The sequence below is a fragment of the Pezoporus wallicus genome, unplaced genomic scaffold (genome assembly GCF_028554395.1).
Source record: "Pezoporus wallicus isolate ANWC-B61680 ecotype Strahan unplaced genomic scaffold, APGP_CSIRO_Pwel_v1 contig_6899, whole genome shotgun sequence".
NCBI lineage: Eukaryota > Metazoa > Chordata > Aves > Psittaciformes > Psittacidae > Pezoporus > Pezoporus wallicus.
The window spans coordinates 325,249-338,079 of NW_026638613.1; the positions used below are offsets into that span (position 1 = coordinate 325,249).

The window sequence follows — 12,831 nt, forward strand, 5'->3', positions numbered from 1 at the left end:
TAACAGCTTTTACATTCTGCCTCAATTCCTCCTCAATCTAAATCACACACACATACACAGATATTACTTTTTTTTTTTTTTTTTATCCCCTCCCTCCTTCCTCAGGACTTAATCTCTAACCCCCCTCTCCCCACCCTCCCCCTCCCCCCGGCCCCTGGCTCGGATATAATTGAATATCACAGCACTACGCGCTGCTTATTTTTTTTTTTTCTTCCTCCTGTGTGTGTGTGGTGGTGTTTTGGGGTTGTGTTTCCCCCCCCTCCCCCCCCCCTTTTTTTTCCCTCCTCCTCTCGGTGTGGACACCTCAGCTAAAAAAAATATATACATTACCGATACACGTACGTGTGTACACACGCACACACACACACAGCGGCAGAGATGTGTATGTATATATATATGGCTGTATAAAAAAAAAACCAGGAGGAGAGACAAACAAGGGTGAATTGCTCGTACCTCCGTTCACAAGGAGGGGGGGAGCCGCCGCTCCGCCGCCGCTCGCAAGGTAAGCACCGGGGCTGCCCACCGCCGATCCCCGCGGGCCGGGAGGGGGCCGCGGGAGAGGGCCGCGGCCGGGCCGGGCCGGGGAATGGGGGGCGGGCGCCCTGTTTGTCGTTGTGGCGGCTGGAGGCGGGCGGGGGATGGGCGCTAGCCTAACGCTCGCCGCGCCCCCCCCCCCCCCCCCCCCCCCCCCCCGGCCCCCTCTCCTTTATCAGTGCTGTGGGGTGCGGGGGGGAGCGCCCCGGGGCTCGGTTTTGGGAGTATGTTGGTTTTTTTTTAAGCAAACGGCACCCCCTCTTCCCCTCCCCCTCTCCGCGCCGCTGGCCTCCCCTCCCCCATCCCGCTTCATTTTTGTTACAGGATTTAACGGGGGACACACACCGGCCTGGGCAGCGAATGGCACACGGGAGCCATGGCGAGAGGCCTATTTTTAGCCAGTTTTGTGTGGAAAAGCACTTTCCCCTCCCCCTCCCCGTTTATTTACTTGGGGGGGGAGGGGAAGGGGAGGAAAAGCAGGGTGGGGGCCCGGCCGTTTTTGGGCGGGCTGGCGGAAAGAGGCAACACAGACCGTGCCTGATGTCTGTGTGTGTCCCCCCGAGGGGTGAAGCAGCCAAGTTATTGATCAGTTTCACTTGAGAAGTTCAGGGCGGACCGTGAGATACCCCGTGGTGGTGGCAGGGAGTAGGCCTGGGTTGGGCACAAAAATCAGCTTCTTGGCATCTCACTTAAGCCTGCTCTACTTGGGTTGATCCCTGTCCGAAACCCTGTGCAAATCGTGCATTGCATCTTCTAGGTAGGTTTGCTCATTTGGGACAATGTGTACGTTTTCTTGGCAGAGGATATATGTCCTTCAGTATGTGGCTTGTTATTATTGTTGTACTCCCGAAAGGGTTAAACATAGTGTTGTTCCAGGTGAATTTAATCTTTCATCACCGAATTTCCTTTTAAGGCAGCCTGACAGAATAAAAGTCTCCACTTGCTGGTCTTTTTACTTTATCCTCGAAAAGCAAACTTTGTATGTGCTGTGTGGCAAAGCCTCATTGCTGTGGATGACACGTGAGTCTGGAGGAAAGTTTGGTTTGTAGGTCGCTGTGTAGGAAAGTGAAGTTCTCTGGTGAAGTTTTTACTACTCTCCAGTGTGCTCAACTTCCTTGCTTTCCTGTCTGTGTAAATCAAAGACTTAGCTGATTTATGGAGGGCACAGGGGATCACAAAACATATTACTTCTTTATTGTTAAAGCATGAGAAGCATGATCAGGAAACCAAGTCTTTGTTGTGCCAAAAAAAAAAACAACCCACCAATTATTTTGGACTCTTTGCTATCCTGGTGCTAAAATAAATGTCTGAGCAGATTAAGCATGCTAACAAGGTCCTTTGGTATCTGCAGGCTCTACCCTTTGAGTGTTCGCTGGGGCAGTGGTTTGCGCCCCTTTGAGAGCGAGGTCACCATTTGCAAAGTTGATGTTTGGATTTTGAGTTGGACGGCAGCTTTCGGTAGCACAGGGCTTTTGTGGGACCTCTTACTCCAAGCAAGCTGAAGGCTGGTTTGTGTGAGACTCATGCTGGATTTGGGGCCTTCCTTGGGACATCTTGTATATTAATTGTTTTTTCACAATATATTTCAACTGAGGACTAATCCTGGAAACTTCTGTGTGTCCTTGGATTTCAGCAAGTGGATATGTATTAGTGGATGAGCTGTGAAAGGGTTTTTTTCCTCTTAGTCATAGAACTAGAAGGCTGTACTGTTTTGGTGATAGCGCTTAGGGTGCAGGTGGTGCCCTGTAAATGATCACAGCAAACTTTCTGTGTTTTTTTTTAGTGATTTTTTTTTTTTCCCTTTGCGTTTGGTTAAGATCTAGTGGAATAGCTGTGTGGTGTATTATTTACCTAAGATCACCTGGGCCTGTGCACTGTTGGTCTGAAGTTGTCTTAGGGGAAGGTGGATTTGTCTCCATGAGAACAGGGTTCATGTGGTACTGTGTCTTGGGAACTTGGTGGCATGCCTCCCAAACTGTTATTGAGAACACCTGGAAAATATTTAGTTCTCACTGCACGAGGAAAGGGGAAGGAAATGTAATCTGAGTATGAAAGGAGTTGGGGATTGGCTTTTGGGCTTTTATTTTTTTGTAAGACCAGGTGAGAGTTTATGATTTTGTTCATTTAAACTTCCACGACCATAATGCATGTGTGTAGCATAAACAATGCAATAACTACAGGAGATTCTATTGCTTAAGCTCTTTTCCTCTTCAAACAGGTAGTTATGACTTCTTTTTTTTCTCTGTGAGTTTTTTTTTTTTAATATGAATACTTCTTTCAGTTTTACTCTATATATGGTAATTATTGATATTTGTGTAATGCTTTGAAGTTGTGAGCCATGGTACAAGCACTAAGCACCCAACAGCAGTACGTCATAGTCATTTTCCCATCATGAAAGAGTTTGATGCTAAAAAGCACTACAGCCCTGAGCATAAAGAAGCTCTGGATGGATTAGCGAAATGGTCAAAATTGCTGAGAATGTTGTTTTCAGGTAATATTTTTTAGTTAAGAAGAAAAAATCTGAATAATGTAAAGCAAACTGAGTTATCTTACCTAACTCAATTTTGGTTCTGCAATTTAATTTAACATGAACTTCACATTTGAGTCAGAATGTGTTTGCTGTTATAAATTTTGTAGTGGCAGTGAAGACCCACATCCTACAAGGATGTAATTGTGCACAAGTCAGGAAGTTCTGTGGAGAAACACACGCAACTTTGTGAACATCAGTGGTCTAGTTCAGGTGAATAAGCTCTGCAGATGTCTGAAGTTGCTTACAGAAGTTAAGTGTGTTTTGTATTAGCAGTGGGCAATAGGATGTGACTCTTTCGTGACACTGATACTTTTTTATCACAGCACTGTTTAGTGTTTTGGGGAAAGCTGCGGCAGTGGCAGGCATGGCACCTTTTGGGATACCTTTCCCTCACTAATCCTGTTCCCACTTCTCATCTGGAGTCCTAGGAGATAACTACCACCCTCCAGTTTTTGCATGCTTTGCCTGTCTCTTTCATTCCCGCTATAGCTGCTCAGGATGGTGGTGCCCGTGTGAATTCTGACACCTTGATGGAGAGGCAGACACAACCCTGCCACCAGCTCTTCCCCTTCTGAACTGGGATAGGGAGTTCAAAAAGTGGTCCAGTCTGCTTTGAAGAGGAGGGGAAGAATAGGGTGTACCGCAGGAGTGTGTTTTGTCAGTACTGTAATATTGTGATACTGAATTGTATCATACTGACATACAACTAATTTTTAATCTAATTCCTGTTGTTTATATTGAGAATTGTGATACTGTTATGGGTACTGACCATCCTTGGGGCCTGTGTGTGTGTTTCTGCATGCGTACACATGCACAATGACTATATTTAAAACCCTAAACATCAGCTCATGCAAGTAGATGCAGGTTGGAGAGAAGTGAAAGTGTGTGCACGCACTCTATAATTATACATGTTTGGTTCCTACAAAAAGTGCCTTCTGCGAGAATATGCTCATTGCATGCTCATTAAAAAATATAAATATAAGTGTTTGTGCTAGGGGAAGAAGTGTCATAAGTTTTTCATTAGGAACTATGGTTGATACCTCTTCTCAGTGTTTGAGTTGCACTGTAGCATTAATGTAGTTCCTTCAAATTAACAGGTGATGAAGAAACTGTTTCTATTTTCCTGCTACTGATTAAGCTACCGTGTCCCAAATACATGCAGCTTTCTAAGTGCTGCAGTGTGAAGTTAGATGGTCTTAATTTCTGTAAAGTAGCTTAACAGGAAGAGTGACTTTACTGGAAAAATGTTCATCCAGTGATCTCAAGCAGAGTAGATGGAGACTGCTTTATTCATCTCGTAATTGGTTTCCTCCAAGATAAAGTATGACAATGAAATGAGGAATAAGAAATATCATTTGATATGAGACTGACTTAGCTAACTTGAGGTAAGAAATAGCGAAGATGAGGCAGCACAGCTGTCACTTCGTGAGAGTTGATAGATTGACTGAAAAAGTACCGAAGTCTGGTATAGAAATCACTCTGCCAGTTTGTGTGAAAACTGTGAACTACTTCTCCTCATTAGGGTTCTATCTTGTGGTATCTAATCCAAGATGAGAAGGCCCTTTTTTTCCTTCACATAATGAAAACAAGGCTGAATTTGTTTATACAAAAATGCCCTGAAGTCTTTGTGGCTGTGTTTGAGCTCAAGGTGATTTTTCCTTTGGTTGGTTCTAAAGGATCTATAGAACCATACATAGCTTTAAAATATGGATTTTTAATACTTTACCACATAGCTTTTTGTGACATCCTTTTGATTCTCCTTTTTATATTGATACAGAGCCTTAAAAAAATTCTTCCTGGATAAGAAATAAGTGGTCGCTGAGCTGGAGGATGCGTAACCACAGGGGAAAATGCAGGCACCAGCTGGGCGCATGGGATCTGGCTGGCTTGGCTAGCCAAGGAGTGAAATTGATGGTGTTGCAGCTTACCCTGCTCAGTTGCTTTCTTGGATGGGCTGATTGCTAGAAAGACTTCTGAGAATGTTTTCTCACCTGTAGAAACAGTAAGAAAAATTCTTGGTGAATTGATGTAGCTGTCTGAAAAACCTGCTGAAAGAACCCATGAAGTGATGATGAATTGTTTCGGCCATGTACATGACATCTTTCAAAGAGGCCTTTCTTTGTCTTTGAATGTAAGTATATATAGTGTTATTCAGTGCTATGTAGAGATGCTAAGGTCTTTCTAATCAACTTAGCTTTTTTCATGATAAGTAATGCAAGCAGACTGGGTGTCAGCTTGGTTGCACTGAGCTGGTTCGTTGTGGGCCACATGTAAGTGCGTGTGGCCCATCGTGCTGCTATGTGACCCTGCACAGCTCCAAGAGAGCAGGGCAGCATGGTGTGGTGGGAGTGGATAGCAGGCCCTTGGACTTGTTCTGTAGTTCTGCTTGGTGCAAATACGACTCTTCTGAAAAGTATAAATGGGCACCTACATCTATAAAGTAAGATACTAATAGTCAGATTTTCAAAGATGCTGGGCCCCTAGAGTTACATGTGAAGTTGACAGTCTGTGTGTGCTTACCATTTCTAAAAATCAGGGCTTGTGTGTGGCTTGCTGCTGTTGCAAACTCCTGTGAGGGTGTAGTATTAGTAAAAGGCTATGTTGTGTACTCTGCCTTGTGTTTATTGTTGTAAGTCTCCATGTTGCAAAGGAGCAATCTTGTTTATTAGTAATGTCTAGCAGTAAAAATTCAGAATCATGCAGGGAAAAAACAGTTATGTGTTTTATGTTTCTTTATTTATGTTAGTTATGTGTTTTTTTGCTGTTGTTTTTTTTTTCTTTAATCTGAGATTAGTTTCAAGCTCTATTCAGTGTGTGTATTACAGAGACACTCTCTATAACCATGTGCCATATGCAAACATCCCGAGAGTTATTTCAGGTTACTGAAGGTGTGTTACTAGAAATTTTAGCTGGTATGGTGTGAGTAGAAGGCCTTCCCTTCCCCCTCAGCAGGGCAGTAGTTTTGCCAACCTGGCAAGGCAGGCAAGCAGCTGTCTCTGCCGCTAATGCTAGTGCTCCTTTTAACCCATTGGTGGTTTGGGGAATGATTCATTTGCTTCCCCAGCTGCGTGCAGACCTCCCACTGAACCCCACTGACAGCAGGGTGCTGTTAGATTTCTGTGAATTGGCACTGTGAAAGCGACTCTGGAAACTTCTGTATGCAGCTATGTGCCTGCTCATGGTGGCTTGAGAGCATGCAGAAAAGATCTCTGTACAGCCTATTTGTGGAGTATTTTCCCAAGGTTATGAGTTAAGAGTCAAATATTTACTGTTTGTGAAAATGTAGTGCTAAATATGTGCCCAGTTCTAAAACCACAAGTTGTCAAGGTCTAGAGCCCTAAATATAACTTATCCTAAAAGTTGCATCCATTTGATGTTAACAGTAAAGTTCAAGCTCTTCACACAGGTGACCTGTCACAGGGAAACTGAGCTGGGAATTCACCTGCTTGTAAGCCCATGCTAAGTGAATTTCAGTCCTCTGATGATACCCTAAAAGTACCAGGCAAAGAAGACACAGTTGGATGTCCTGGAAGAAGTTGTCCAGGCTGGCTGAGGAATAACAAGTTTTATAGTTCTTTTGTATATTTTGGCCAGGCTGATTAATGTTCGAGTGTCAGCGTGACTTTTGAAAATACACTTTTGCTTTGTAAAAATAGTAATAAAAATATTGAAATATTTTTCATGTACCACTGGTACAACTTACAGTCCTGTTGGAACAATTGAGAATTTTTGCCATTAGTTGCAACGTTTGGGGAGAGTGTTAAGTGTGGCTGAAAATTTTACCTTAAAATACCAGTTGGTCTTAACAGAGATGAGTCTGTCTCTTGACCCTCCTGCTTCTAGGTCTGTTTAGCTCACAGAAATGATGAGAGATTTACCTCTTTTGGTTTATGTCTAAATTTGTGGGGAAAAGTAGTTTTGATATGGCACAGAACTGTGGGGGAACTAATAAGAGATCTGGGTCAAAAAAGTGGGACATGTGAGATTTAGAGGCTGTTGAATTGTATTTATTTGTCTCATATTAGGTTAAAGGAAGTGGTGGTGCTTTCATTTTGGCAATATGTCCCTCAGCATGCGGTGTTCTGTAAAGGGAAGACAACTGGTAAACAATGAATCACAGCTAATTTTTGTATGGATGTCAACATTCTTCTCTAGTTCAGAAATTTTTGCTTGGATATTAACACAAAAACATGCATTCTTAAATACAGACTGTTAGTGATAAATTTTAATTAGGAAGTGCTTTGTAAAAAGTATGGCTTTCTGCCATAATGATATTTGTGAATCTGTAACATTTACTTTTGGGGTTACATTTGTTCAGATTTAATACTTTTTAAGGTACTTTCAAAGCAAAGTTAGCGCAAATGTGGATGGAGGAAAATGAGGAACAGTGTTGTCAAACCATCTATTAGTGTTGTCATGCAATAAATTGTGCTAGAAACATACCTTGTGTAGCAATGGATTAGCTGGTTCCCACAGCTAACGCAGCAGATCTGGGGTTTAGAAAGGTGGGGTCCGTACCTTGTGTAGCGTCAATGTTTTGCTGATGCAGCTGTGGTGCCTGATTTTTCACTTTATTTCAAATGCACAATTGAATTTCACTATCTGGTGTATCCTGTTTAGACTGTAAATTTCTAGCACTGTGTAAGATGAAAAACGTCAGGAGTATGAAACTTCAATATGTTGAATTGCGATAAAACTTAAACCAAAATACAATGAAGAAGCCTACTAAGCAGTTTTGGTGAGCTTAATCTGATGGCAAGAACGGATATCTAAATGTAGCTGATTAATAGAAACCAACTTCTTTTTTTCCCCAACAGCTTTCACCATTATAGAAAATATTTGTCACAGCTATTTGAGTTGTAAGAAAAATGCTTTGTATTTTTATGACCGTCTTCCAGGACGGATTCTGAATGGCCTTTGATTACATTAGAAATATCAGTGTGTTTATTTTACTGTTGGCAAAGTCCATGTTAGTTGCTTCCTCTACTGTCTACACATGCAAAGTTATTTTGATGTGGATTGTTTATTTCCAGTTCATCAAGGCCCTTTGTAAAATTCTTTCTTGCAGAACATATAGTAAACACTACATACATTGGAAAGTAAGTTCGAAGAGTCTGTTCCATTGAAAACAAACAAGAAGCTTCCTCAGCCATTTGGTTGTCCCATTGAAGTGTCTGGGCACCACAGCCCTCCTTACTTCCTGGTAAAATAGGTGGGCATTGCTTATGTCTTAAAAATATCCCTCTGCTTTCTGTGTGGTTCTGTGGGCACCAAGCTGAGTATTAGTCACTCTCCTCATGGTCCTGGTGTCTGGGACATAGCTGGGGTCCTGTGCTAGGGAGATACTGGTTGCTTGTATGTACTGGGCACAACGCTGGACTTTTAAAGATCCCATGTGTATTGACAGAAATGCTAAGAATAATTAAAAAAATATAAAGGGATGGAAACTTTCAGAGGTAGCCAGGGAAAACACTTCTGATGTGTTTTGACTCACTCTTTGACTCTGTAGATGACTTCATATGAGTGACTCGGAGAGCATGTGAAATGCAGCATCAGAATCCAGATAAGAGAGTGTCCATTATGTAGCCTGAGGTTCTCTGGTGTGACAGCAGCAAGGCTTGTGTACGCTGGATATTGCTGAAGAGCTCCAGGAAGCTGCAGCTGATGGTGTTAAAATAGATGAAATCTTATTTGCGTGCTTAATGTGCCTCCCACTCTCTCAGCTGTGGTTTGTAACTACCCACTTGTGGAACAGAGTTTTTCAAGGTGAAAAGAAAGAAATACACTGTTTTTTTCAAAAAAAACTTGTGTTCAGAGTTCAGGTTAGTCAGATTTCACTTGCATTAATATTCCTGTAAATGGTGGAAGTTTGGAACTGTGATATATTGCTGTGTGTCTATTGCTGCCTACCTTTATTTGTTAGTCTGGTGCTGTTGGGCCTGCTACTGTTCTGTGTGATTGAAATAACCCCCTAAGCCTCCCCTGTGTAATTAAAAGACAAATAGTGCGACTGTACTGTTTGTACTATACAGGGGTGTTTTGTCTCAGTCTTGACTGTTTGCATTATTTTATTATTATCCCTTCCTAAGGATTTATTTGATTTTTCTGATCTCCCCCACCCCTTTTTTTTTTCCTGGGGTTTCTCTCTTCTCACTGTCATTTTGAACTTGCCCTATCAGTTCTTTCACCAGTTCTTTAAACCAAATTGGTGCTTTTTTGTTTCTGTTCTCTGGGTTGTCTCTGCTGTCTTCCCATTTCTGCTAACTTCAGTTAAGTTTACATACACAACTTGATCCTACGTAGCCCTCTTGAACCAGAGAGGTTAGATGGATTTGGATGGGGCAATCGTGGTCTGCGGTGGAACAAAACCTGCCGGACTGCTGAGGAAGTCTCATTTTGCAGGCTGCGCTGCTGGCAGCTAGTGGGGCACCAGAGGTGAGCAAGTGGCCTGCCTGTGGGCAGAGGGGTAGCTGGGACAGGCGTGCAGGGCAGGAAACAGAGAGGCCAAGTTTTGGCAGTGCCTGAATTTGATAAAAATAGTCTTGGCTTTAGGCATGAAACATTGATCTGTCCAACTGATGAAATCAAAGGGAGGCTTTGGGGGGGAGTTGGTGTGTTTGGTACAAATGCAAACAGCTGAGGAGGTCTGAGTGAAAACCTCACAGCAGTGTGAAGTTAGCTTTGGGCCTTTTAAAAGAAGGGATTTTAATGAGATACGTTTTTATTGACATTGTGACTTAAAATTTGCAAAACCAAAGTCAGTCATCATGAAATCAGTGGCAGCCTTATCTTATTGTTTTTATTGTGGGTAGTGTTGACAAGTCACATGCCCCATTGTTCTGGGTGAACAAACACTGCTTTGAGACTGCGAGCTGGTACGTGCGCACAGACGCCTTTGTCCTGCACTGCACAGATGAGTGTGCGGAATTATGACTTCAGGATTGAAAGATTGTCGTTAACGAGTTTGCATCTAGAAACTGCATAATAAGTGAACTACTCTGTTGTTTGATGTTTAAGCACCATTTTTATTTCATGTTTTGTTGTCCAGAACCTAAGAAAATAAGTGGAAGAGGTTAATGCGTCATAAATCGTCTCCTGCCTTGTTGCCCAGAGAAACCTAGGAGTAACAGGCTAGTATTCTGGCTTTGATATAGATATGCTTGGGATGGAGAGAAGGCAAGATGTGCATTTGAGAAAGTCAGTAAAAGATACTTGCTTGAAAGTCTTATAAATGTAAGTTCTTTACTGCAAAACCGTTGACACTGGAGACGATAATAGTGAACCTTATCTCAACTGAAGTCATGGTTTTGTGAATCACCTCTAGATTACTCTTGCTGTTTATAAATCCCTGTAATCAGGATATGCGTAGTGTATGCGTAGTGTAACTAAGATGGATGCAATAGAGACTGACTGCAGAAGCAAACTTGGCACGTGGAGTCTGTGGATGTAGTCATCCAGCCGTGTCTTGTGGAGAATCCCATTGAAATTGCTGGGGGTTTTGCATAGGGAAGAACAGAACAATTAGTCTTCCTGGCCTACGATGATTTTATTATGTTGTTGTTTTTAGCACATCTTAATAATGCTAATACAGCTCATTGTCTGGTTCAGTATTTTAATTCTTAGAATAAGTTTCTCTCTTCTGTCAACTCATGGTCTTGCTTCTTCAGAAACTGGTGCTTGCAGTGTATTTTATACCAATACAACATTCACCAAAACGGTCTTGCATTTTCAAAGATCCATAGCGGGTATTACCAGGATGCTTTCATATATAGTGGTGCTAAAGCTGGTAGAAATTTTCAAGCTTGTAGCAACTGTCCTAGTATTCTTGACTGCATGTCCATAATGTCAGCTGTGCGTCTGTCTGCCCTCTGGTATTAGAAGACTTCCCCAGTTTTGGTGGCTTAGAGGCAGTCTGTAAAATACTGCTTTAGATCCAATACAGAATGAATGACAAGCTTTTGGTGTACTATTGTGGGTACTGTGCAGTAACAGAGTATATCCTGTGGGTTACTGTTCAAGGTTTTCAGACTTCTTTATTGAGCATGGTTGCAGTTTGTCCCTTCACAGGGACTACTTGAGTAGAGGGAATTATGGAATTACTTTTTGGTTATAAGTTCTGACTAAATTTTCAGATGCTTGTCTAGATCTGTAGTGGATTCCCAGAGATACACCTCTGCTACCTGCAGTTTTGCTTTTCTGGGTTCACCTAATGTACCTTTATGTATCAGATAACTGTGTTTACTTCATTTTTAGTTTACCTCACTGAAGATTTTCTGTCCACATAACGGTTAGGACAGAAAGTTGATGTCAGGATTATCTGCTATTTAGGCCACTGTGTGACCTTAGCAAATGGATTAACAAATTTACCCATGCACCAGTAATTTAATACTTAGTAGGAGTTTTTTCAGACCGCTTCATTGCTCTGAGGTATTCTGGTGAAAGGCTGTGTAGCAGTGTGAAGTGGCTTTTGTTTTAGTTCTCAGCATCTACTTGCTTAAGAGCTTTTAGTTTAGTCAAGTGCTCATTCTATTTTCATAGGTTTGTGGTTCTCTTCTAGCTTTATGTTGGACAAAACGTGGTCCTTGACTTTGGAAATATTTTCTGATAGTGTCTGCACATAATGAAGAATGATGTTGAAATTGAGCTACTTTGTTCATATACTTAGGCATGTTTGTGTCCTTAGTGATGTGGAAATGCAACCTTACATGAAGTTTTAAGATGCCTGCACTTCTTCTAGGCCCTGGCAGCTCTTTGGGGCAGGGAATGGCTGAATTTTTTTGGTGGAGCCACTTCAGGGTTGGGTTTCTGCAGCTATGCAGGCAGCTGCTTGTCCCAGTGGTGGAGGTGGGAGCTGGTGCGGTGGGACCCCTGAGTTGATCCTGCTCTCTGTGAAATAGAGACACAGCAAAAGCTGCAGATGGAACTCTGTGAACCACTGTGTCTGGAAATAAAGTTTCTGTCATCTGCCATTGTTTACCGACTCCTCTGCCATGCCGATACAGTGGTCCTACAAACATCATCTCTGTGAGAATTGTGTTAAAACCCATTGCTGTTTTGTTGGGGGGTATTAACAACTATTGGTTTTGCTTAACCAATTTACACCATGACTCCCCAAATGCTTGCATTGTTGCCACAAAGGTGGTGGTTAACTGTAGCTAATCCCTAGGAATGAACCTACCTGCAGTAGGTAAGGGTGGGACATGAACTTCTTATGTCATCTTTGCTATCAGGCAAAATCTTTGCAGACTGCAGTGGGCCAGCTAATAGTGAAGCCAGTCTGACATGAGCCTTTCTGTGACTGTTACTGATACTGTCTTGACTGCTTGGGTTTGTCTATACGTCAAGTAGACATAAGTGGTAACATGGTCTCTGTTATGTGCTTACAATATCATTTGGGCAAGTCTCCCTTAATAACTTCCTAAATGATTCTTGTGTATAGATTTATAGTTAAGCAAATTTACGAGCTTGCATGAAAATGTGTTGGTTTGTTTTTTGGTTTTTTTTTTTAATGTCCTTTCTAGAGACCAGTGATATTTATCCTGTCATAGCTGTGTGCCTCAGGCAGATAGAGCATTGCAGGTGTTGTCAAGAGAAATGCTTATGCAAGAAGCACAGTCCTAACTTAGGTTGTGTCTTTCTGGTAAGAGTTTTCCCTGGCAGAGTAGGTGCTGCCTAAAGCACGTTGCAGTCCTGATGAGCACAGTTATGCTTGTGTTCCTGATGAGCACATGTGTCTTGTTACATTGTTTTGTTTTTGTATGTTGCTT

The 12,831-nt window shown here is 42.2% G+C and overlaps 1 protein-coding gene across 5 annotated transcripts in view; it reads left to right on the forward strand.

Moving 5' to 3' along the window:
• Window positions 1–286: 286 nt before the first annotated feature.
• The window catches only part of TBL1XR1 (TBL1X/Y related 1), a 110,851-nt gene continuing 98,306 nt past the window's right edge, over window positions 287–12,831 (forward strand). For all 5 annotated transcript variants that reach the window (XM_057411572.1, XM_057411571.1, XM_057411575.1 and 2 more), the window contains exon 1: window positions 287–502. The gene's annotated coding sequence lies outside the window, so the exon portion shown is untranslated. The remainder of the gene's footprint in view (window positions 503–12,831) is intronic.